Raw genomic sequence first — 24,498 nt, 5'->3', positions numbered from 1 at the left:
TTATTTAGTTTTTAAATTACTGTAACAACACAATTAGTATAAATCCAACTAGGTAAACGTTCTCAAACATTTCTATATTTTTCATAGAGTGCACAATGTTGCCGAAAACGCCATTTTCTAGTATTTTCGTTCGTTCAGGCAATCCTAATGTTTATGTAGATATATGCTTTCTATGGGCCAATAATAGTAATTATAATGACGATACTGAAGTTTTCTGACCGCAAATTTAAATTTTTCTAATGTGAGGGGAAAATTGAATAAGAAAGGGAATTTTTGTACCTGGGAAGGGAAATTTTGCTCACATTGTGGCAACACTGCTGCACGCTCCAGTGTGAAGTTGGTCCACGAGTGACATCAATAGCCGTGCTACATCAACTCGGTATGAAGCCGTTGCGGTACGCTCGGTTAAGCACTGACTACCCTCGCACTCCGTCTGCGGTGGTAGTTTTCGGGAAAAGAATGTGAAATCCCCTGCTTTCTGATTGTCACGTGTTTCTCCTGTACGTCTCTCCTAATCGTCCTTCCAGTGTGCGTCAATGGTACCTGGATCCCATTCCCTTTCACAGCCAGGAAGAGAGGGACTGAAAGCCCGAGACCGTTGTCAAGAAAGATGGTCCTAACTGCACACCTCCTTTCCTGCCATAGTGAGTGAATTGCAGCCACACGATACTCCGTGCACACAAGTCTGCCCATTTGGTACTCAACAGACGTCCAACTTGATGATGTGCAAGTCCTTTTTTGAGCTTGAACTTTTCGCCATCCTGAGGGCGACCTCCATCACACTCCTGAGGACACGTGAAGATAATTTACCAATCTTTCTTACCTTCGACATGTTGCTGTCTGGTTTTACGTTAGCAACAAAGACAAAAATGTGATAAACAAGAATTAACTTACGAGTTTTCATCCACTATATCCCATAATACTACATTTTATAACAGTGAGAGTGATAATGAGATATCCTTCTTCTTGTCAAAGATTTTCATCGTTACAATAAAATTGTGAGTGGTTCATAAAAAAAATGACAATCGCAATAACTTCCCTTGCTTGGTGCTGCTTTGATGGCTCATTTCAAAGACACGTAAAGCACATGAAACAGCAACCAACATTCAAAATAACTTTTAATAAAACAAAACCTTCACATGAAATAAGATCAATCTTTAAGTAGGTTTTTATATATCCGCATTTTTCTGTTCAGCGTAAATGTCCCAAATCATACATTCATCGTTTAAACAAAACAATACTTGGAACTAATCCAAATACTTAATAACGTATTTTGATATTTGATCAATAAATTGCCAGCAACTACAGTTTCACGGTATTCATTGGCATAAACGTTCTTGTGAATGTCATCTTCAAAAGCTACATTAAGAGAATCAACCAATTGAGAAGATACAAAAATGTTTAATGTGCAATGTACGAGACATCTAGTCATACACATCTCACAAGATCATCATTTGCTCTTCAAGAAGCACACTGGTTCCACCATATTGCAGACTATCTTAGGGTATTACTGTGAGAAAGCGAAAACAGAATTCCTCTTAATCTGTTCCAAAACTTTGAAACACATTGAAATTGACTGAACTCTGGTTAATATTATGAAGACGTGTTGCGGTGTTAAAATTTTGAGAAATAAAATAATTTCAAGAAGTAAGATAAGAGAGATTGAATATATCAAGATTTTCGGTATGACAGCAACCATTTCAGTTATTTTTATGCGTGAAAACATACGTTCCAAAGAAAAAAGATTAATTATATAATAATATATCTCTCGGACATAAACCATACTAAGTATTTTGTACGTTGGTTTTAAGTCTGCCTCCTTGCAACACAGTTTTCTGCGAGTTTCGAAAATGCAACCCAAGATCTGAATGTATTAGCAGAATTTGTTGTGCTTGGGATAACATTTTCTGGAGGGGCGAGACAGATTTAATAAATTTAGGCTGAAATTGTACATATCAACTTCTACTTCACTGCTGTAGGGAAGGGACATCAATCCCTTCTCTGGTGATGTCACTGATCACGAGACCTAGGATGCCAGGTGACTTGTGCAAACTTTACCGTGAATCACGAAAAACAAAAGATTATTTCTAGACTAAGTAACAGTGATTGTTTCAAGATTTCTGATTCTGAACAACAATATATTGTAAATACATTGTTGTCACAGTTATCACTATGACACAAGTAAGTGAACTGTCATAACAGTTGAACATCATCAAGAGATTGCTCAAGCAGTGAAGTGCAACGGGACAGATGTGTGATGGTGGTGTATGTAAGTAGCAAAATTAAGTATTTTCATGCATGAACTATAAAAATGTTGGGTAGAATTAGCACACCTAAAAGCAACTCAGTTCCCGAGACGAAATACAGAAAACCATAGCATCTCATTGTTATTTTCTTAAATGGTTAACTTAGGTTAAGTTAAACGCGTCAACGAGGGATGAAATTAATAATTCGAAAAGGGGGGGGAACCCCAAAAAGATGACCGCCTCCACCTGCATACATACTTAGACCAGAACGTCTTTTCAACGGAATATCGGTTTTCCTCGTTACTTTATATGGTTCAAAGAATACGTATAGATACATAGTTACAATGTAATGTGCAGGATCTGGTACCGGGGTTGGACGGTTATCCATAACTTTACAGAATTTGTCAATATGATACTTGTTTTGTGGTACTTTTCTTAGGTATGTAGTGTGTGTCTCAATACGTCTATTTGACTGATATAGTATTAGGAGTTGAGTGGGAAGATGTAACGTTGTGTGGACGTGTTCTCATGTTGTATTGTATGGTGAATTTTTGTGTGTGTTTGTGTGTAGAAATTGATAATGGGGGGACACAAAACCACTTAGAGGAAAGTCACCAAAATTGACATAGGGCTCCTAAGGTATCTGTTTTACAAAAGAATATGATATGTCCCCACGACAAAACAACGTGAATTATAATAATCTGCTTGACATATTTGGATTTAAGAGTTTCAGTAATAGGAGGAAAATATTAGAACAATTGTACTTGTATAAAACAATTAATGGTGTCTTAGACAACAGCTCCTTTGTCGGTCAAATACAATTCAATATAAGAAAAAAATAATCTGCGTAATAAAAATATTCTTACTTCTAAAATTTCATAAACTCAGAAATATAGAAACTCACCAATAAATAGAATGTGTCACAGTTACAATATCCTTGTTGCAAACAACCGATGTGTAGATTTTTCACTTCCATTTGACAGATATAAAAGAATAATAGATTCAGTGCTATAGAAAACGAAACACTGATAGAATATAGATTGTTTAATCCAAATGTTACCATTTACAGTATGCAATACTTGTGAATTTCGTATAAACCTCTTGCCTAAATGTATGTAGATAAGTTCGCGCTGCGACGCCAAGGGTCCCGGGTTCGAATCCTGGTCGGGCTTGGTTGTTTGTGAATATCCATTCATCAATTTCATCATTTCATCACTCATCCCCATCTTCGCAAATTAGCCAAGAGGCACAAAACGCGAAGTAAAATAAACTAAATCAATCAATCAATCATGTATGTAGATAAGTGAATTTCTACGACTTTCAGCAACACCCTGCAAATTTAATTGTGTAAGTTCCTGCTATTCTCCATTATTTGGTTCCGCGTGATCTGGTGTGGAACGAGACGAAAACCCAGGACTACGAAGCCAATTGGTTTTTTTCTGCCAAAAGCAACCCGGGTAAGGGTGGTGTGTTAACTGAACAAAAAGAAGCCGAGCCATTGTTTTTTATTTTTTATTTGATTTAGTTTGATGTTTTAAGTCCACTTTACGCACAGTAAGGCTAATCTGGACTGGACCTACAGTTTAAAGTGGGATCCAAACCACTATAAGCCATTGCCGGGTATCGAACCGGGACCCCTTGATTATAAGCCGATGACGTTACCACTATGCCATCTGGGAAGCAACGAGTCATTGCATGTTAGATTAAATAAATTGTATCAATGCCTTTCAATGATATAAACATCGCAAACCTAGTTCCGCAACCCCCACCCCAAGATTTTATATCCTTTGAGTTTATAATGATTACAATACCCTTACGTAATAGGTGAGACTTTTTTCGCTATTACAACCACACAGACAACATCCAACTTTAAATATTACAAAGTCATTTTAACGTTTGTTTTGAACAGATTACACAATAAAACGTCATTTTCTAGGCCGAAGCACATAGTATTACCACATATTTAACTGTGGTACTGCACCTTACATCAAGCTAAACATCTTGCAATTTCCAATACAATAAATTTTAATATACAAAGCAGCTACCAATTACCCTGATGCGTCATTTTGTTTTAGATACTCAACGTATTAAACATGAAAAGCTTTGACTTCAGATCTTAAGATAGAGAAACAAGCGCGTTGTTTTGTACCATTTCACTCATGCAACAATATATTCCTCCCCATAGTGACAGAGGTGAGAGAAGGTTTTAAAACCAGCAATTCAACGTATGGACATTCCTTAAAGCGAGAGAAGGTTGGAAAACCATCAACTCAACGTTTGGACATTCCTTAAAAAGAGAGAAGGTTGGAAAACCATCAATTCAACGTATGGACATTCCTTAAAACGAGAGATTGTTTGAAAACAATCAACTCAACGTATGGACATTCCTTAAAACGAGAGAAGGTTGGAAAACAATCAATTCAACGTATGGACATTCCTTAAAACGAGAGATTGTTTGAAAACAATCAATTCAACGTATGGACATTCCTTAAAACGAGAATAGGTTTAAGACCATCAATTCAACGTATGGACATTCCTTAAAACGAGAGATGGTTTGAAAACAATCACTTCAACGTATGGACATTCCTAAAAACGAGAGAAGGTTGGAAAACCATCAATTCAACGTATGGACATTCCTTAAAACGAGAGATTGTTTGAAAACAATCAATTCAACGTATGGACATTCCTTAAAACGAGAATAGGTTTAAGACCATCAATTCAACGTATGGACATTCCTTAAAACGAGAGATGGTTTGAAAACAATCACTTCAACGTATGGACATTCCTTAAAACGAGAGAAGGTTGGAAAACCATCAATTCAACGTATGGACATTCCTTAAAACGAGAGATTGTTTGAAAACAATCAATTCAACGTATGGACATTCCTTAAAACGAGAATAGGTTTAAGACCATCAATTCAACGTATGGACATTCCTTAAAATGAGAGATGCTTTGAAAACCATCTATTTAAGGTATGGACATTCCTTAAAACGAGAGAAGGTTGGAAAACCCTCAATTCAAAGTATGGACATTCCTTAAAACGAGAAAAGGTTGGAAAACCATCAATTCAACGTATGGACATTCCTTAAAACGAGAGAAGGTTGAAAAAAAACAATTCATCGCATGGACATTCCTTAAAACAAGAAATGGTTTGAAAGCAATCAATTCAACGTTTGGACATTTCTTAAAACGAGAGAAGGTTTGAAAACCATGAATTCAACGTATGGACATTCTTAAAACAAGAGAAGGTTGGAAAACAATCAATTCAACGTATGGACATTCCTTAAAACGAAAGAAGGTTGGAAAACCATCAATTCAATGTATGGACATTCCTTAAAACGAGAGAAGGTTGGAATCCATCAGTTCAACGTATGGACATTCCTTAAAACGAAAGAAGGTTGGAAAACCATCAATTCAACGTATGGACATTCCTTAAAACGAGAAAAGGTTGGAAAACCAACAATTCAACGTATGGACATTTCTTACAACGAGAGAATATTGGAAAACTATCAATTCAACGTATGGACATTTCATAAAACAAGAGAAGGTATAAAAACAATCAATTCAACGTATGGACGGACATTCCTTAAAGCAAGAGAAGGTTGGAAAACCATCAATTTAACGTATGGACATTCCTTAAAACGAAAGAAGTTTGGAAAACAATCAATTCAAAGTATGAACATTCTTCAAAAGGATAAAGCGATAAAGAAAAACACAAAGGCAAGGTATGGACATTCTTTAAAAGAAGAAAAAAGTTGGGGAAAAGATAATCCAAATTATGAATATCTTTTGAAAGAACGGAGCTAAAATCAATGGCAGAATTAGCAAGAGAGCTAGACAAAAAAGGGTACCGGACGAAAAAGTTTCAAGCAAGGTCTACACAACAGCCAAATACGATCTGGATTATCTCATCTTGATGAAAAGGCTGGTACAAATATTCTGTAAAAGGAATATAGCTTATATCAAACCAATTCAACGTTCGAAAAATATTTCAGTTACGAAGTTTCAAAACAACTCAACTGGTTTTTAAAACAGAAAATAATGCCGCTTGCATGGCATTTTCATCTGTGAGAAGTTATGTTTTGTACATCAATGTGAATAAATAAAATTGTTTATCAATTAACAATGTAATATGCTTTTTTTTTTCAAGTGAATGGAAGTATGTTGAAAGAGTTATGACCAATTCGTAATTATGGTTATCACATACCGTTAGATGTAACAAGTTCCTTCTTTCTCAGAGATCATAGAATTGCAATGACTTTTTCTTACGTGAATTACAAAATTTTTAGATTTTAAAATTCAAAGTATATCCATTCCTTATCATATTTTCTTAGGTATTCATTTCAAATACATAAATAAGTTCTAATACGGTAATATTTTTGTTGTAAGTGTTGTAATAAACATTTTAACCAGAGGTATGATTTTAATATGAGTTAATATTTGACAATTTTTTTTTTGAAAATTCCTTTTGATTTTCAGTGTTTCTTAACGTGCTTCCTCCTTGATTATGTTAATTTCTGGTTATATTGTTATACTTGTATTAATTCAACAGCGACATCTAGTATATTTTCTTTTAAAATATATATTCGTGTGCGACTATTCTGTCACGTTTGTGATTTGTTTGAGCATATGAATAATTTCATATTCAGTACAATAATAAAATGGATTTTATTTAGAAAACTTTCCTATTAGAAACTAACCCTTGATATTTAGGCGATATTTAGCTTCTAATGCGTCAAACCAATCGCCAAAGTTGAAAATGTAGTCGCTAACCTGAAAAATTAGTCGCTAAATTACACATCACTTATATATATATATATATATATATATATATATATATATATATATATATATATATATATATATATATATATAGACACACACTGAAAGGCACACATTATTTTTCACTTTGTAGTGATCAAAAATTATAAGAAAGAAAGTTAATAGTGTTTGCAGCTTATTGCAATCCCTTAGTAGTCAATAAACCACTTTGTCACAAAAACAGTTTGTCTCGATTTGTCCGCTTTTGATGTGCACCAAAGTGAGCAATACAATGATATTTCTTTGGAAAATATAACAAAAATTGTGAGCATTTGTTAAATATTAACTGAGCTACATGGTTTAGCCTGCATTTTCGCTGTCGCTGTTTTACCTGTGTACACAATTGTCTATGTGCTACTGAACAGTATAATGTAATGGAACCTAAAATTCAACAGATTTACAATGCATCATTTGAATATGTATATTTGTTTTGTACTCCAATATTTAAACTTCCTATTATTGGATAGTAATTGATTCACGTCACAATCGAAGTATACTTTTCCTTGAAGATGTGCTCGAACCAAATCTTGAACAACCATCTCCACTGGTCAGTCTAAGCCATTCTCAGGAATATTTAGATGTTTTAACTTTTTTGTGTGTTCAAGAACATAATTATTAACACTTTACATTTTTTTTTCGGGATTTCTGATTCCCGTCCACAGTAGCAGAATCAGAAATTTCACATTCCAGTTCAATACTGATCTGGACCGCATGAAATTACTCTACATGCACGGTCAAAACCGTCATACAGTTGGCAACATTGATTATGAATCTATTCCTCAAGTATAGTAGAGCCAAGCTTCTGAAACCTCGGAAAATATGCAAACTTTAGTCTTCCCCGTGACTTGAACTAGCGACACTGGCGCCACTGTTCTAATGCGAGGGTTTCATATGAGGTGGTGGATCTATACCACCCCATATATTATGGTAACGAGCATAGGCGTGCGCAGACTAATTTCTTTGGGGGTACCTTAAAGGGGGGGGGGGTCTCAATGGCCTATCTGGATAATGTTAGCCTAATTGTCGTAACTTCATGGTCCTTTTTCACAGAAACTATTAGGTATATGAAGATGAAATTTGAACATTATAATCTCTGAGTTTTCGTTATCATTTTAAGTTCAGTGCAAGATAAATCAACAAAACATATATTTGTCCATCTTACTCGACATAAAGTACTTCTCATATTATTTGCGGTTATTAAACAATTATTATTATCACTTTACAATTGTACAAAGCTTCTTCATAAACCAGTTTGCATTTCATTGTCTTGTGGGCGGGGTTGTCATTGTTACTGCAATCTTCTTGTTATGCATAAATGTAAATAAACAAAAAAGCTTTGTGAGTTAAAGAAGGTTGCATTAGCAATAGGGATGGACGATATCGGAAATTTGATATTGCGATATTTCAAGAAAATATCGTCACGGACGATACTTTTTCAGTATCGTGATATTGTCTCCACGATACACATCGCCAAATATCGTGACGATATATCGCTGAGATGATATATATCGCTAAAATATTGTGACGATATATCGCCGACACGATATATATCGCCAAATATCGTGACGATATATCGATGACACGATATATATCGCCAAATATCCTGACGATATATCGTCTAGTTGATATCACCTGGATGATATTTTTTTCAATATCGCGATATATCGTCTGGACGATATATCGCACAACACTAATTAGCAATCAAGGCTGTGCTCGGGATGTGTGTAGGAGCTCTGTGAGATTTAATACAAAGTGAACTTTAGGGGGTGGGCTCGCCTATCGGAATTTATGTGAAAATTGAGAAATTATGTCTAGCGTTGCATCATTTGTAATTAAATATAATGTAATTTTGATGTCTTAACACTGTCTTTGAATAGATAAATTGTATTTGATGTTTCCCAAAATTATTATTATGCCGTTTAAATTCTCTATTCTTTAATCTTGTAGAACTTGCGGCTCCTATAAAATTACTATAAAATCACATGTTAATGAAAGGTGACCTTTTTGAATAATTTGAAGCATGTGAAATTAAATTTGGAGGGTAGCATAGCAGCTGTTTTAATTTTGACTGAAAACAAGTTTACATCTTGCGCGCACCTGCTGACCAAAAGTATGACTTCACCCCAACCCTTATCTACCCCCAGCACTAATTTGTGTCACTCATTCCGCTCAGGGAGACGAACTTGTTTACTTCTTCGAAATGGAAATTGTTAGATCGCAGAAAAGTGGAGAGAAGCTCTTCTTCCTAGGATACGCGTATACAAAACAGTTTGATCTGAAGAATGTTATAAGGTGGAGGTGTGCTGGCAGGAACAAATTCAAGTGTCGAGGAATTCTATAAACAAAATCCTGTGCGTTCCTATGGCCATAAGCATCCATCTGATTACGATGCTGTAAAGAAAGCGAAGTGTCGTAATGATATGAAGAATCGAGCTAAACTCACGGCCGGCGTACCATCGCAAATATATGCAGAGATTCTTCAAGGGCAAGAAGATTGTGTTCGTGCACGACTACCTCGGGAAGATACCTGTAAACGTACTATGAGAAATCAACGTCCGTGCAATTCAAGTGATCCTAGAACACTAGATTTGATTTTGGACGGTAAGAGTACATTTCATTTATTTATTTATTTATTTATTGTAATTTCCAAGTTTCCTTGCTCCGTGTTTTATGTCTAGGCACTTGAGTGAGAGTTCGTGGACTGGTATGCTGCATCTTACGTTTCCATTTATGACCTTATGTAGTAATTTCAAAATCCCAATTCCATTGAATTTATACATATTTTTCAGTTTAACTTTTATTTTAAATTTTGTTTTGTAAATGTTTTTTTCTTGATTGTATTAATTTAATAGCAAATAACAACATTGAAAGGGAATTTACAGGACTACTATTTTCTCTTTGCAGGCTTTACTGAGCAAGTGTCAGAGCTTCGGTTGCCATCTCTCCCCAGTGAGCGTTGTCTGTGATTTCGAAATTGCAGTTCACAATGCAGTGCACAACAAGTTTGGACATAGTGTTGCCGTAAATGGGCGTTTCTTTCATTTGCGACAGAGTACAAGAACTTAGGCGTAACGTACCAAGTTACGATACATTGCCATAATGGAACTAACGAAATTATTTGAGAAAGCAAACTATTATTGTAAATAAGGACTTGTGCTCTCTACCTTAGTTCTGCTAACTACAAGGTCGCGGAGATCAGCAATGCAAAGGTCAACAGATACATAAAAATAACAACAACTTATCAGAAATTTCAGTTTATTGTAGTACTACTCTGTCCGTACTTGCACAATAGATTGGTTAATCTTCAAATATCGCCATCTGTTACTTATCAACAGAAGTTCAATACTTCCTTGGAAACGTTCTTAAATTTTCATCAGAAATCCTTCAGATTTTCAATTTTCTCGCATGACTAGTTTGTTTGACAAGACTGCGATAAAGGAAAAATCAAAATGGCTTCCATCTGTAGAAGACTCGCTCAACATTGATGCCTCATCCCATTTCTTTAAGAGAGAAAGAAACAAAAAAGAACTCGCCTTGTAGATATATCTTATCAGCAAGGTCTGGAAATGAGGTGTGTCAATCCTTCCCGTTCCCCACTTTCAAGATAAACTCGAAGCTATTTTCTTCCCCCAGCTCCTGATAATTCGAGCAGGGAATAGCAGAAACAGTGGAGACATCTATCGGCAAAAATATTAATCACAGAGGAAGTTTGGTTTTCAGACACAGCACAGAAAAAAGAGCATGATAGTTTTCTTTAAAGGTATTTTTTAAAGCAATCACCCCTCTACAGTCTTTTAAAACTGATTATTTTAGAGCATATAGTTGCACCAATGCCAAATTTTGACTTTTTTTCTTTACATATCACAATTTCTGACTACATTTCGCTGAAATATTCCTATACTAATTTACATGACAGTTATAAGTAGGAACATATTTCACCGATGACAACATTTATCAGAATGGAAAAACTTTTCTTTTTTTCCGGGACCTTGAATACTGAAATGCTATTGTCTCAAAAAATAAGATTTACCACTAGTCGCGTGCCCAAGGGGGGCGGGGTTGATGGGGGTTGTAACCCCCCCTTCGCCCAGTATTCCTAAGGAAAGAACGTCAAAGGTAGGAAAATATGACAAAATGAGAGCCGACTACCAAGAAAACATGTACATAAACCCCTCCCTTTCGAAAATCCTGCGCATGGCACTGTTTACCACATTCGCGGTTTTCGAATTCGTGTGTCGATATGACACTAGAAAAAAACTCTTCTTTACATGATTTTTGTGCATTCACCCACATACATTTCAGTGTACATTCCCTTCACATTAAATAAAAAAGGAGCAACATAATAAGTTGAAAATAAGTTGACTTTACAAACATTATTTTGGATGTTTCTCAAATTAACGGTGGATAAAGAATGAATCGAAGAAAGAGAAAAACCAAAAAGGAAATTACATAAGCTACTTAGCCACCCCTAACTAAACTTCATGGTGTAACCGCCCCCTAAGAGCTGGGAACGAACGTTAATTATTCTCACTACAAGAATAAAGCAGGATTGTTAAAGGTCCAGGAACTAGTGGCGTGGCGTGACTTTTTCAAAAGTGTTACCGGCAATCAGACGTTATCATCTCCACCCTACCGCCCCCCCCCCCAAAAAAAAACATGCCTTTGATCTGGACATTTTTTCCCCCGCTCAATGATTTATTTAGCCACAACCACTTCTACAAAGAACTACCACTCATGAGAGAGTTACCGCGAAAATCCAGTGAATAGTAGGTAGTCGAACCTTGTCAACCATCTCTGTTTCCTTGCAAAGAGGTGGAAAGGGGAAGAAGGACCACACATTCGGGTCAGTTTGACGTTTCTGCATTGAGCAGACGACAGAATTCCCATCCTCCAGCGTTGGGAGGGAAGTCCAGATGTACGTACTACTGTTGCCAACTTAGTTTTTTGGAGCAAGGTTTGTTCAAATCACGAATCGCATCAAGTACTTATCTTTTCGTCTATTACTAAACGGTCTCAGTTGTAGTTAAATCCAGCTTTGGCTTTGCAGTCTAGCTCTTGTTGCTTCACAGAAATAGTATCCCCGTTTTAGGCGGGATTTAGCTCTTTTCTGGAAATCCAATGTGACAACACTTGCTGATCCGGTAGGCCGCAGCGGCAACAGGGCCCCTAAACAGGCATATGAATAACCCCCAGCACACTTGCCTCCAAGTCTTTCCAAACTGTTCCCTTGCATTGGCGCCCTTTCCTCCTGTTGCCTCTTGAGGGTAGCGGAACGGCCTGTCTCTTCGCTTTTGTCGGCTGCAGAAAAAATGTCCTCTGCAATATACACTCAACTGCAACGCTGTCGGTTAACTTATTTAACAATGTTGTTATTTTATTGAGAAAAAAAACCTCTTTAATTTCTTTACATTTTGCCGTTACCTGCGGTAACACCGGTTACATGCACGCCACGGCTCTGACAGGAACTCATAAATTTTATTGGGTTCTATTGGGTTCTACAGCAGGACCGAAACCTTTTTTCTCGAACAATTTAAATTCGATACAAGTTGCGTATTGTTTAATTGATAAAAGGTTCCTGGACCGTATTTAACTTGATCCGGAAAAAGGTTCTTGAACCGAATTGAAATACTTTACAGATAAAAAGGTTCTTTACGGTCCAGAAACCATTTACGCTTGCTGATTTTCTCTCCTGGACCTAATTTGACTGAAGTTAAAGATGCTATTAAAAGGCTAAAGAATAACAAAGCACCTGGCATTGATTTAATACCAGCCGAGTTAATTAAATATGGTGGAAATTCGTTAATATGTCAAATTCATAAATTAATTTGTTTAATATGGAATAAAGAAGAAATCCCTCAACAATGGCAAGAATCCATAATTGTTCCTGTGTTTAAAAAAGGTGATAAAATGAACTGCAATAATTACCGTGGAATTTCTCTACTCTCAACAACATACAAAGTATTATCTAACATTCTTTTAACAAGACTTACCCCATATGCTAATGAAATTATAGGTGATTATCAATGTGGATTTAAACGTAACAGATCAACTACAGATCAAATTTTTCACATCAGGCAGACACTTGAAAAAAAGTGGGAATATAATCAAAATGTCCATCAGCTATTCATTGATTTCAAAAAAGCATATGATTCGGTCAAAAGAGATAAATTATATAATATATCAGTCGAGTTTGGAATACCTAAGAAGCTTGTTAGTATGATAAAAGTATGCACCAGTGAAACAGAAAGTAAAATTCGTGTCTGAGAAATTTACAATTCATGATGGGTTGAAACAAGGAGATGCATTATCTCCATTGCTTTAGAATATGCTGTTAGGAAGGTAAAAGAAACTAACGAAGGACTAAAATTAAATGGTATGACTCAGTTGTTAGCATATGCAGATGATGTAGACTTATTAGGGGATGATATAAATACAATTAAGAATAATGCAAAAATATTTTTCAAAACTGCTAAAGAGATAGGTTTGGAAGTTAGCAAAGAGTGTTACAAACAGTATTTGTTTTTTTGGTTCTTTTTTGTGATTGTGTATGAATTTGTATGCTTGGGTTTCTTCCATGGTTCTGTGTAGCTTATAAGAGCCAATAAGGTTTGAACTTTCAGCCCTCGCCCATGCGACGCGGGAGGAAGTATAAATATGGCCTGTGTCAGAGGACAGGAGTAGTGTGTTTTTGAACTGGATAGCAGAAGGGAGAGCGATCTTCGGGCTCCAGTGGCCTCCCTTGAGAAAAAGCATCCCGAGGCAGTTCTGCCGATGCTCAGCTTTCCACTTGGCAGTTCTGCCGTGGGGCTCACGTTAGAGGAATGTAAATAATGTAACTTAGAGAATTATTGGAAGAATCCGAGCCTTGTTTTGTTAAATTGTAAATAAATGTATAAAGCCCATTTCTGCGAGTTTTCAGCAATCACCCTGCAACATTAATTTCAGTAAGTTCTTGCCTGTGATTGATTCTTTGGTTCCGAGCGCTCTGGTGAGGAACGGGATGGGAACCCAGGACTAACGAGCCTATTTAGTTGTTTATTTGGGTTTTCCTGCCAGAAGTGGCCCGGTAAGGGTGGAGTGTTGCGGAACAGAGAATTATTGGGGTCTCGTCCTTGGATTTTTTGTGTGAAAGGACACAGGCAAAGAAAGGGAAACGGTTGCTGTAAAAGGGTCGAAATGTTGACGAGGGCTCAGTCTGCGTTGTCGTCCGTTAATGGGGAAACTAGTTCGACGCGAACAATGGGTACAGAAAATAATGCAAGAGTAACAAACAGGCCGAGGATTCTTCCAGACGACATTAGAGTACAGTTACCGACTTTTAATGGGGAAACAAAAGGGATGGAAGTTTATAGCTTTTTGGATGAACTGGATGCATACAGGGATCTTTTGGGCATAAATGAAGAGGAATTATTGCTGTATCATCTTCCGTTAGCGTTAAAAGGAGAAGCGAAGGAATTCTTTCATTTTGCAAGCCCGTTTGAAGGATATGTGCAATTCAGGGATTTGTTGCTCAAGAATTGTCATGGGTTGGATCACGAACGGGAATTAGAGCGATTCTTGGATTCTCGCTTTCAGCTAAAGAGCGAGTCATTGGCAGTCTATATTCGCAAGATAGATAGATGGTTCGAGAGGGCAAAATCCACCGCTACAGTCGAAGAGAAGGTTAATTTTATTCGGCGTAAATGTAACCCTGTGTATCGTGAGAGATTAAGATGTCAGAATTTCAACAGCATGAAAGAGCTTCACGCGTATACTTTGAATCTGCAGGGAGAGATGTTGGAGAAGGCTACGTTTCGTCAGTATGAAACAGAACAGGAAATCATTAACTTTGCCTTGAGAGGCGCCACACCTCCTCAGTCCGAGGAACTGGTGGCCGTTAGAGGGGCAAGTAGAGCCGCGGGGGAGGATCTGCTATGTGTGCTCGACCCTGGGAAATATTCTAGGTTAGGGAAGGAGCCCCCTGCTGTTTCGAGGGAAACAAAAGCGACTACTGACCACCCAAGAATGTCTGGCAAAGAACGCAAGTGTTACGTTTGTCAATCAACTGCACGTCTGGCAAGTTTTCACAAAGCTGCAAGGAAAGATAATGTTTCAGAGTCAAGAGAACGTCATGGAGAGGGCGTGACAGTGAGACGCGCCTGTAATTCGACAATAAAGATGTCAAATAGTAAAATTCAGGAACCTTTCGTTATTGGAGAAATAAATGGAATTCAGATCCATATGTATATGGATACCGGGGCTAATATATCCTGCATGAGTTTGTCTTTATTTCGGAAATTGGAAGGAAAGGGGGCGAAATTACGTCATAGCAAGCTGAATGTACAGTTAGCTGAAGGGAAAACAACAACTGTGGGACACGTCTTTTTCAATGTTACTTTCTATGGTGAACGGGTCCGAGAGAAATTCTTTGTTTTGAAGAATCACCAGAATGACCTGATCGCCGGTAGAAGTTTTATGGCCAGGGCGAAGATTTTAATTGCACCCGCGTTGAACGGTTGGGCTTTTCTGAATGAAAGGGACGATATTAATATTATTCCTTTTGACACAATTGGGAAGAAAGAGAAGAAAACTAGTAACCTCCTGTCTTCCACTGTCATTCACGTAGAAGAGAACCGCGACAAAGAAGTGTTGCAAACCCCCAGAGCCGAAAAAGTCAGGAAAAAGAAAGGGTTACCGCGGAGGAAAGCAAATGGAAAAGCAGATCATATTCCGATTAGCGACCTGAAGAATGTGAATGAGAAATTCAGCAAGTTCCAGGAAAAGAGGAAGAGAAAGAAACCTACTTGCCTGGGAAGAGAGGACTCTGGTTCGAGTCCCGGTACTTTGGCTGCGCAGGGAACGGAACGAGAGAAAGTAACCTTAGTGGACATTAAGGAGGATGTAATGTCACTTGCTACTTCGGATGATGATGGACGGAACAGCGAAGATGAAGAATTGTATTGCTCTGTTTTCTTCAAGCGTCTTTTGAGAGACAACCCTGACACCGCTTCTGTTGAACTCCTTGGTGATGTAACACCTGAGCCTAGTGGCGAAATCAACAGTTGCACTCAATCAGCAATAGAACCTAATGCAAAGAAGTTGGAAGTAAACGAAATAACAACCGGCAATACAAACTTGGAAGATAAGCGATTATGGGCAAGAGAGCAACAGAAGGACCCATATTTGTCTTTGTTAATTGCGTGCCTTAAGGGAGAGGAAGTTCAATTGGATGAGAAATTGAACAGGAAAGTTTTCGATTTTCATCTGAGCACTTCTTACCTGGATGAAGATGGGATTCTATACAGAAACATAGAAGAAGGGAAGGGGATGTTTCCCGTGTTTGGACAGCAGCAAAAGATTTGGACACCGGATTCGTTGAAATCGGAAGTGCTGCGAATATCCCATGACGAAGTTCACGCCGCACATCCAGGAGCAGCTAAGACACTGTTCAAGATTTTGGAACAGTTTACTTGGAAAAATGTTTACTCTGATGTTAGAGATTACTGCAGATCATGCATCACCTGTTTGAGATACAATCCAGATTCTTGTAAAAGGATGGGATTCATGAGAAGTCGCAATCAGCCACGCCCAGGAGTGAAATTGTACGGAGATTTGATTGGACCATTTCCGACCAGTTCTAAGGGGCGTTATCGCTACGTATTTCTCATTGAAGATTATTTTACGAGACACATATTCTTGGAACCCATGACAACAGTGACAGGCAGGACTATTTCCAACGCATTACTGAAATATTGTCATCTTTACGGTTTTCCATTTATGTTTACCAGTGACAATCGAGGTGTGTTTCGTAGCCGCCTGTTTCGCCAAGTACTGAAAACTATCAACTGCAAACCCGTGTACATTACTCCATACCGCCCACAAGCAGATCTTGCAGAAGCAGCAATTGAGACAGCAAAGAGAGCGATAGCCAAGTTTTGCACAGAACACAGCAGGTGGTCAGAAAACCTTGGATTCGATCGCATTAGCAGTGAACAACCAGGTGAAAAGATGCCCGAAGCGTGACGTACGGTTTCTGGTGGAAACGAAAGGCGCCGGGAAGAACGGTCAGCTGACCCAGAGACACCCCATGGAGTTTCGTGGGAAACAGCTGGGTAGACCATAACAAACCAGTCTTTTCTCCTTTGCCGATCCCTTACAAAATAGTTTCTTTAAAGGGACAGTTCTAATTGAAATCTCCATTAGTTAAAAGTTTCTTTTTATTCGGAGGCATATTTACTCGCGAGTGTTTGCACTTTCTGTAGTAATTAAGCATAGAAGTGCCGCGAATTCACGTGCTGGACAGTACTCCTACCCTAGGAGTGGATGGAGAGAGGTTCGATCCCAGAACCTCACAAGAAGGAAGCCGCCTGGAAGAGGACGTCCTTGCCATGGATGTCAAACAGCCCAAACCTGGAAATGGACTTCACGACGATGAATTAGGATGTCACCGGTTCCAGAGATCACAGGATGCAGTGAGGAACATTCGGAGAGACTTATTCCGGAAAGTGTAAAGTCAGTGAAGTGTAGTGAAGTGTACGGTGTTAGTGTTTTTTTTTTTATTTCAGGCAAACCTCACCAGGACATTGGACACACAGACTTACCTGGGGTAAGCCCTTTTTTTTTCGGTGAGGGGAGTATAATACTGTTACAAACAGTATTTGTTTTTTTGGTTCTTTTTTGTGATTGTGTATGAATTTGTATGCTTGGGTTTCTTCCATGGTTCTGTGTAGCTTATAAGAGCCAATAAGGTTTGAACTTTCAGCCCTCCCCCATGCGACGCGGGAGGAAGTATAAATATGGCCTGTGTCAGAGGACAGGAGTAGTGTGTTTTTGAACTGGATAGCAGAAGGGAGAGCGATCTTCGGGCTCCAGTGGCCTCCCTTGAGAAAAAGCATCCCGAGGCAGTTCTGCCGATGCTCAGCTTTCCACTTGGCAGTTCTGCCGTGGGGCTCACGTTAGAGGAATGTAAATAATGTAACTTAGAGAATTATTGGAAGAATCCGAGCCTTGTTTTGTTAAATTGTAAATAAATGTATAAAGCCCATTTCTGCGAGTTTTCAGCAATCACCCTGCAACATTAATTTCAGTAAGTTCTTGCCTGTGATTGATTCTTTGGTTCCGAGCGCTCTGGTGAGGAACGGGATGGGAACCCAGGACTAACGAGCCTATTTAGTTGTTTATTTGGGTTTTCCTGCCAGAAGCGGCCCGGTAAGGGTGAAGTGTTGCGGAACAAGAGAAAACTAAATATATGCTTACAGGCCGAAACCAGGTGTTAGGTAATAATCAAAATATAATTATTGATAACAACTCGTTTGAACCAGTTTCCAAATTCAAATACTTAGGAGTAATATTAGTAATATTAACAAATGAAAATTATATTAAAGAGGAAATAAAAAGTAGGCTTAATTCAGGAAATGCATGTTACTTCTCTCTTCATAAACTTTTGTCTTCTCGTTTAATATCTAAGAAACTAAAAGTTAAAATATACAAAACAGTAATTTTGCCTGTAGTATTATATGGGTGTGAAACTTGGTCCCTTACATTGAAAGAGGAACATAAATTGAGAGTATTGGAAAATAAGATCCTTAGGGAAATATTTGGACCTAAAAGGGATGAGGAGACAGGTGAGTGGAGAAGGTTACATAATTTAGAACTGCATAATTTGTATTCATGTCCAGATATTATTAGAATAATTAAATCAAGAAGACTTAGGTGGGCAGGTCATGTGGCACGAATGGGAGAAGAAAGATGAGTTCACAGGGTTCTTGTTGGGAAACCTGATGGTAAGAGACCTATAGGAAGGCCAAGACGAAGATGGAGGGACAACGTTGAGATGGACCTAAAGGAAATCGGTAGAGATGAAAAAGAGTATATAGATCTTGCTCAAGATAGGGACAGATGGAAGGCCTGTGTTGCTGCAACCATGAACCTTCGGGTTTAAGAAGGCTAGAGAGTTAGTTAGTTAGAACCGGAATTGAATATATATAAAATTCCTGGACCTTGAAAGCCCGGCTATAAAGTGAAGAAAATAGACAAGACGAGACGAACGAATATTTTCGACAGGAGACAAGATAATATTTTCGAGACGAGATGGCCTTTTCACGAGACGAGCCCAAAGTCTCCTCTCGTCCCGTGGGCAACACTAGTACCCTTACGTGGTGACCATAACCTAATTGGAACCTACTTTGGAGACCAATATGGCTTTCAAGAGGGGATAATTTTAGGTGCGCTGGTGAAGTGGGGTGACTGGTATTAAATGTCACCCATTTGAGGTCGAAACCACTGACAGGAAGTGGCTTTTCAAATGAAATCTGCGTTGAAAAGAGAAGAGGCACTGCTCACATATTGGTCGACATATGCAGAAGCTGGGGTGCATCGGGAGGGGGTAACACCCTCATGACTTCAATCACCTCCATACATGAACATCTGCTATGGTATCCAATCGATTATCAACTTTTTTAAAGCAGATGCGACGCTCTATTTCACTCTTCTTCCGAGGAAGTGCGGATAGGTTGCTCCCTATCCCCCCCCCCCACTCACCGCTGCTCTTTACATCAAATGAAGCGGCAGTCAAACAATTGCTGTGACAACCACCGACTTCTCGCTTTCCGAATAACTTGAGCAGAAGATACAACGTCACTCCGGCGCTTCTTTTCATCTCGTCTTTCCCTCTTATCCTTGTCCATCTCTCTTCTCCTTCACCCCCCCCCCCATCCCTCCCCTATTTCTGCATCGCGCTGATCCTTGCGTATTTTCACACCCGGCTGCCTCCCTGTGGCCCGGGTGACGAATTAATATTATAAGCCTCAAAGAGGACTTTGCCACTTTTAATGTTGAATGCGCTGGTGTTGAGGGGGAGGTGGGGGAGTGGGATGGGGCATAGATAAAGCAAGAGAGATGGTGGCTCAAATTTCCCTCCACGAGAGCCAAACAATCCCTCACAACCTGAGATATTCCCCTTAGGCGCGCTTTACACGGAAACATTTCTTTTAGCATTAAATGCTTCCAAAAATCTTAAGAGCATTTTCTATTAGACAATATCAGAGAGTATTACAACGGGATAATATACAGCACGACAGGCATACCTAAACGCAGGGGGATGAAATTGGGCGGGTGGCAGAAGTTCGCGCTGTTGCCACGTCGGAGCACAACCCGACATGTAGAAATGGCCTGCAACGAACTTCGAATTCACACGATCACCAGCTCTGTATCCAATGGGACTCGAAAGTTCCACGGAAAGAGGTCGGCCTCACGCTCGAACTAGGCAACGCAGCCCGGTTGACGTTGCCACACAGTGCGCGGGAACCAGCGACTTTTCTCCCGCACTCGCTTTGTTTTTCCCACATGTGGCAACAGCGCAATTGAGCCCAGCCGCCTATTTTCATGGCAGTGCCTTTAGTTCTCATTTAACAACTAATAAATTGAAAGAGGAAGATTTCTTTAAAAGAGGGATTGATTATTTAATTAATGTGATATCGTGTACACACACTGAAATCCTACACATTTTTTTGTAGCATTATTAACCAGCAACCTAACCCATATGAACCAGTGTCCGGTGTTTACAATTGAAACAATAAATTTATTCTTCCATTCTTGTACTGTGCATGCTATAAATTATGTATTTAAGCAGCGCCATTGATTTGTACCCAAAACTGTTTCGTAAGATACGTATTTCTTCTCGGTTGAATAGTTATCGGCTTTTAAAAATCTGAAGTGATGCTTACTCTCTCGGCCGCCATTGCATCTACACATGTGACGTAATGTTCGCTTCTGATTGGCCATGCTAAGAAAATTAGAGACGATTTTATCTGTAAAAAGATGCCATGGCATATGCTATTAAATCAAAATGGTATAAAATTTCTTCAGTTTACACGGTAGAATTAGATTTTTGCTGAAAGATTAAGAATACCAAGGAAAGGAAAATGATTTCTTCTAAAGCAGGTCACGAAAGCGGATACACACCGTTAAAAATGACAGTCAAAACTAACTAAATCAATGTATTGACTGTGAAGTAGTTGGTTAGCGCACCGGATTTGTAATCGAATCACAGGGCTGTCGTAGGTTCGATCCCCACCAACGGCAAAAACAAATTTGTCCACCTGAAGACGAGAGAAGAGGAGAGGAGCGCTCTCGAAACGTGGTGTAAGGACGGCTTAAGACGAAAGCATTTCCTTTAACATTTTTGCTAGCATAAATGCTATGTAAAAGCTTCCAAAAATCTTATAACATATAGTTCTTTACACACAAGCATTTCGTGTAACTCTTCGGCTAGCTTTTGCGATTACAATGTATAATATATACAGCACGAAAGACACGTCCAGTTACACCATCTATGCTGAGTTCACGGTGTTTACAATTGAAACTAAAATATCAAGCCCGTAGCCAGGAATCCTTAGTAGGGGGGGGGGGGCGAAGTCAATCCCAGAGGGGGCAAATTTTTAATATAATGTGTCGCATTGGCAAATATAGGAGGGTGCACATAGGCACTTGCCCCCCTCCCCCAAAAGCTATAAGTAACAGGAAAGGGATGATATCTTGAAACTCCAACGAACAAAAAAGTTCGAGCAACATGAAATAACAATATTTCGATAATGATCTTTCCGGAGTGCCAAAGAATACAAAGATGAAGTCCAGTCGGGAGGGACTCCTGTATCTATTTGATATTTACAGGTCGATAATGTTAATAGACGATTAATATGTACCAACAGCTTTGAGCGCCTCTGCAGAGCTGATTAAGGGAGCCCTTTTCCTTTATAAATCGTGCTTCATAATGTTTCCCTCTAGTTTCGGGTATGAAAGATTTTTACGCACAAAGGAATCTAATGAGAATCCAACAACACCATTGTGTTGTGTTATGCAAGAAAAATTGCATTAATAAAATAATAATAGTTACATATTATCTACATTTTGATGAATTGTGTAAAAAATTGTATTTTTTTTTTCTTGTACCTGCTAAAACATTTAAACATGGGTCCCTTAGTCCACCACGGACTCTATTTCCTTCAATGGGGAGACTCTTGCATCACTACAGACAATGTTTGTCTACTGGTGACGTTAACCATTTTGCAAAATATCGTGTGAACTGTGAATAGTATTATTTTGTTGTTGAAATACATGTGTTTGAGACCTGACAAACAAATAGGGATCCCTTAATTGATCAATGACTTCTTGGATGACATTGCCATCATTAATATTTCATATCAAGTTTAATAGAGATAAATTATGTATCCTCTTTACATTATGAAAAATATGTTCCTTAATGACTATGGTACGAAACCAAACGATACAAGGGGCCTCCTTCGCCATACCCCATCCCCACGGCACGAGGACTGTGGGCCACCACTTTTTGAGCAAAAGCGTACAAACCCCAACTATCAGTTTTTTATGCTGATGTCGATTTCTGCCAGTCATAGAATGCCGCCATGGCACATTTTTTATTTCATTTAGACAGTTTTGGCCCCATAGCTATGGCTCTGAACTTGGACTATAAAAATAAAAAATATTGCGAGCGAAGCGAGCAAGAAAATTTTTTCATAATTTGAAATCGGAGGAGGGGGGCAATTGACCCTCTCTGCCACCCGCAAGTTCCCTTGGACGTCTGGAAGAAAAACTAATTCCATCTTGAGTATCCATTTGTCCTGCTATTCTTAGAATCTGCTAATCGTGTTTTTTTTTTACTGAAATGTTTGTCCCCCCCAGAAAGACTTCCGTTCAAGGTTGAGGGGGATAATGCCCCCTGCCCCCTGTGGTTGAGGCACTGTTTGTGAGTGTCTCTTCATCAATTTCACGTCATCACTCATTGTCGCGATTAGCTAGAAGTGGCAGAAAAGCAACGCTAAGTAACAAAAATTAAATATCCATTCCCTCTTTCTACTGCATGAATCACTCTTGCCAAACGGTAGACTTGGGAAACAAATATTATTAAGTAGTTCAAACTTCATAGCAACACATCCAAGAAAAACATCTAAACACATTAGGCACCTTTAATACAAGACTACTCAAAATGTCACAACTGTTCTATTATAGATACTGAAAGTTACGAAATCATTTCCCGAAGTCTGAATCAGAAAGGGACCCCCCCCCCAATCCTAGTACGACATTATTCGGAATCCTACACCTCAATAAATCACAAAATCAATAAGTATCTTTGTTATGTTGCTAGAGTAATAGAGGATATCATTGTAAAAATTAGTGAGAATTCCAGGTAGGAATATGTTCTGTATTTTTCACAGGGGGGGGGGGGGCAAAGCAGGCTCTCAGGAGGGTAGACCCCCTGCTCCCCGTCTAGCTACGGGCCTGTATAATATTCTTCCATACGTGTACAGTAAACGTTGTAAAGTATGTATTTAAGCAGCGCCATTGATTTGTACCTAATACCGTTTTATATGAAACGATATTCGTCTCGGTTCAATAGTTATAGGCTTTTAAAAAATTGAAGTGATACAGTGTTGACATCTCACGCGGCCGCCATTACAACTGCACTCGTGACCTAGAGGTCGCTTCTGATTGGTTACGCTACGAAAAATGATTCGGACCGAGCCTATCGTTGAGAAATGCCGTGGCAACTGAAAAGCCATAAAATGTCTCACTTTACACCGTAGCTTTCTGGTCATGGCTTAAATGTTAAAAAAAAAAGACAAGGAAAATGCTTTCGTCTAAAGTAGGCGTTAGAATAAGTATAGTTAAAAGCACTAGACGATGGATAATGTCCAATTAACATCGCATGCTAATAAGTAACCATTTTCACTAACATTCAGTGAATAAGAAAATAACTTTGTTCGATAGTTTTTCTGTGACGCTACAAGCCCTCGGAAAATTTAATTTTTATCATGAATATGCAACACGAAGCACAGGCTGAAAATTGCCACTAACATGAATCATAATAAGGTAGATAACAGTTTGTTTTGTCTGAAAATGCTACATAGTACAGTAAATCTGGTTTAGGAATCTTTTCAATACCCTACCATTGTCTCGAACGAAACCGAGAGTCCTGACTCGTCTCGATTTTAGAGATTGCTGTCTCGTTCTCGGTAACATCTCTACTTCCAGTAGCGTACGCAGGATTTCATCAAGGTGGGGGATATATCTAAAACTTTATCCAAATTCACATTACCATTGTTTTATTATACTTTAATTAAATAATAATACTCATAATTAATTAATAATACTTATAATTATTTAATTAGTTGAATTACTACTAATAATACTACTAATACCACTACTACTATTAAGTAGTGGAGATCTATATAAATATAGTATTTATGAAAGCAATAAAACGAAATTAATTTCTAGTAATTCGATTTTTAACAAATTCTAGAGCATTTTTTCTTTCTTACGAAATAATTGTCTACTCAACGAGATGAGACATTTTAAGTGTGAAGACAATCCATAAAAACAAGAAAATATATTAAAATAAATTGAAATAATCAAAGTACGGAACTCATCCAAGAAG

Source organism: Lepisma saccharinum, chromosome 7 (assembly GCF_977018435.1).
Source record: "Lepisma saccharinum chromosome 7, izLepSacc3.1, whole genome shotgun sequence".
In the NCBI taxonomy this organism is placed as follows: Eukaryota; Metazoa; Arthropoda; class Insecta; order Zygentoma; family Lepismatidae; genus Lepisma; species Lepisma saccharinum.
The sequence above is the reverse complement of the archived record's forward strand: the minus strand, read 5'-3'. Positions refer to the sequence as shown.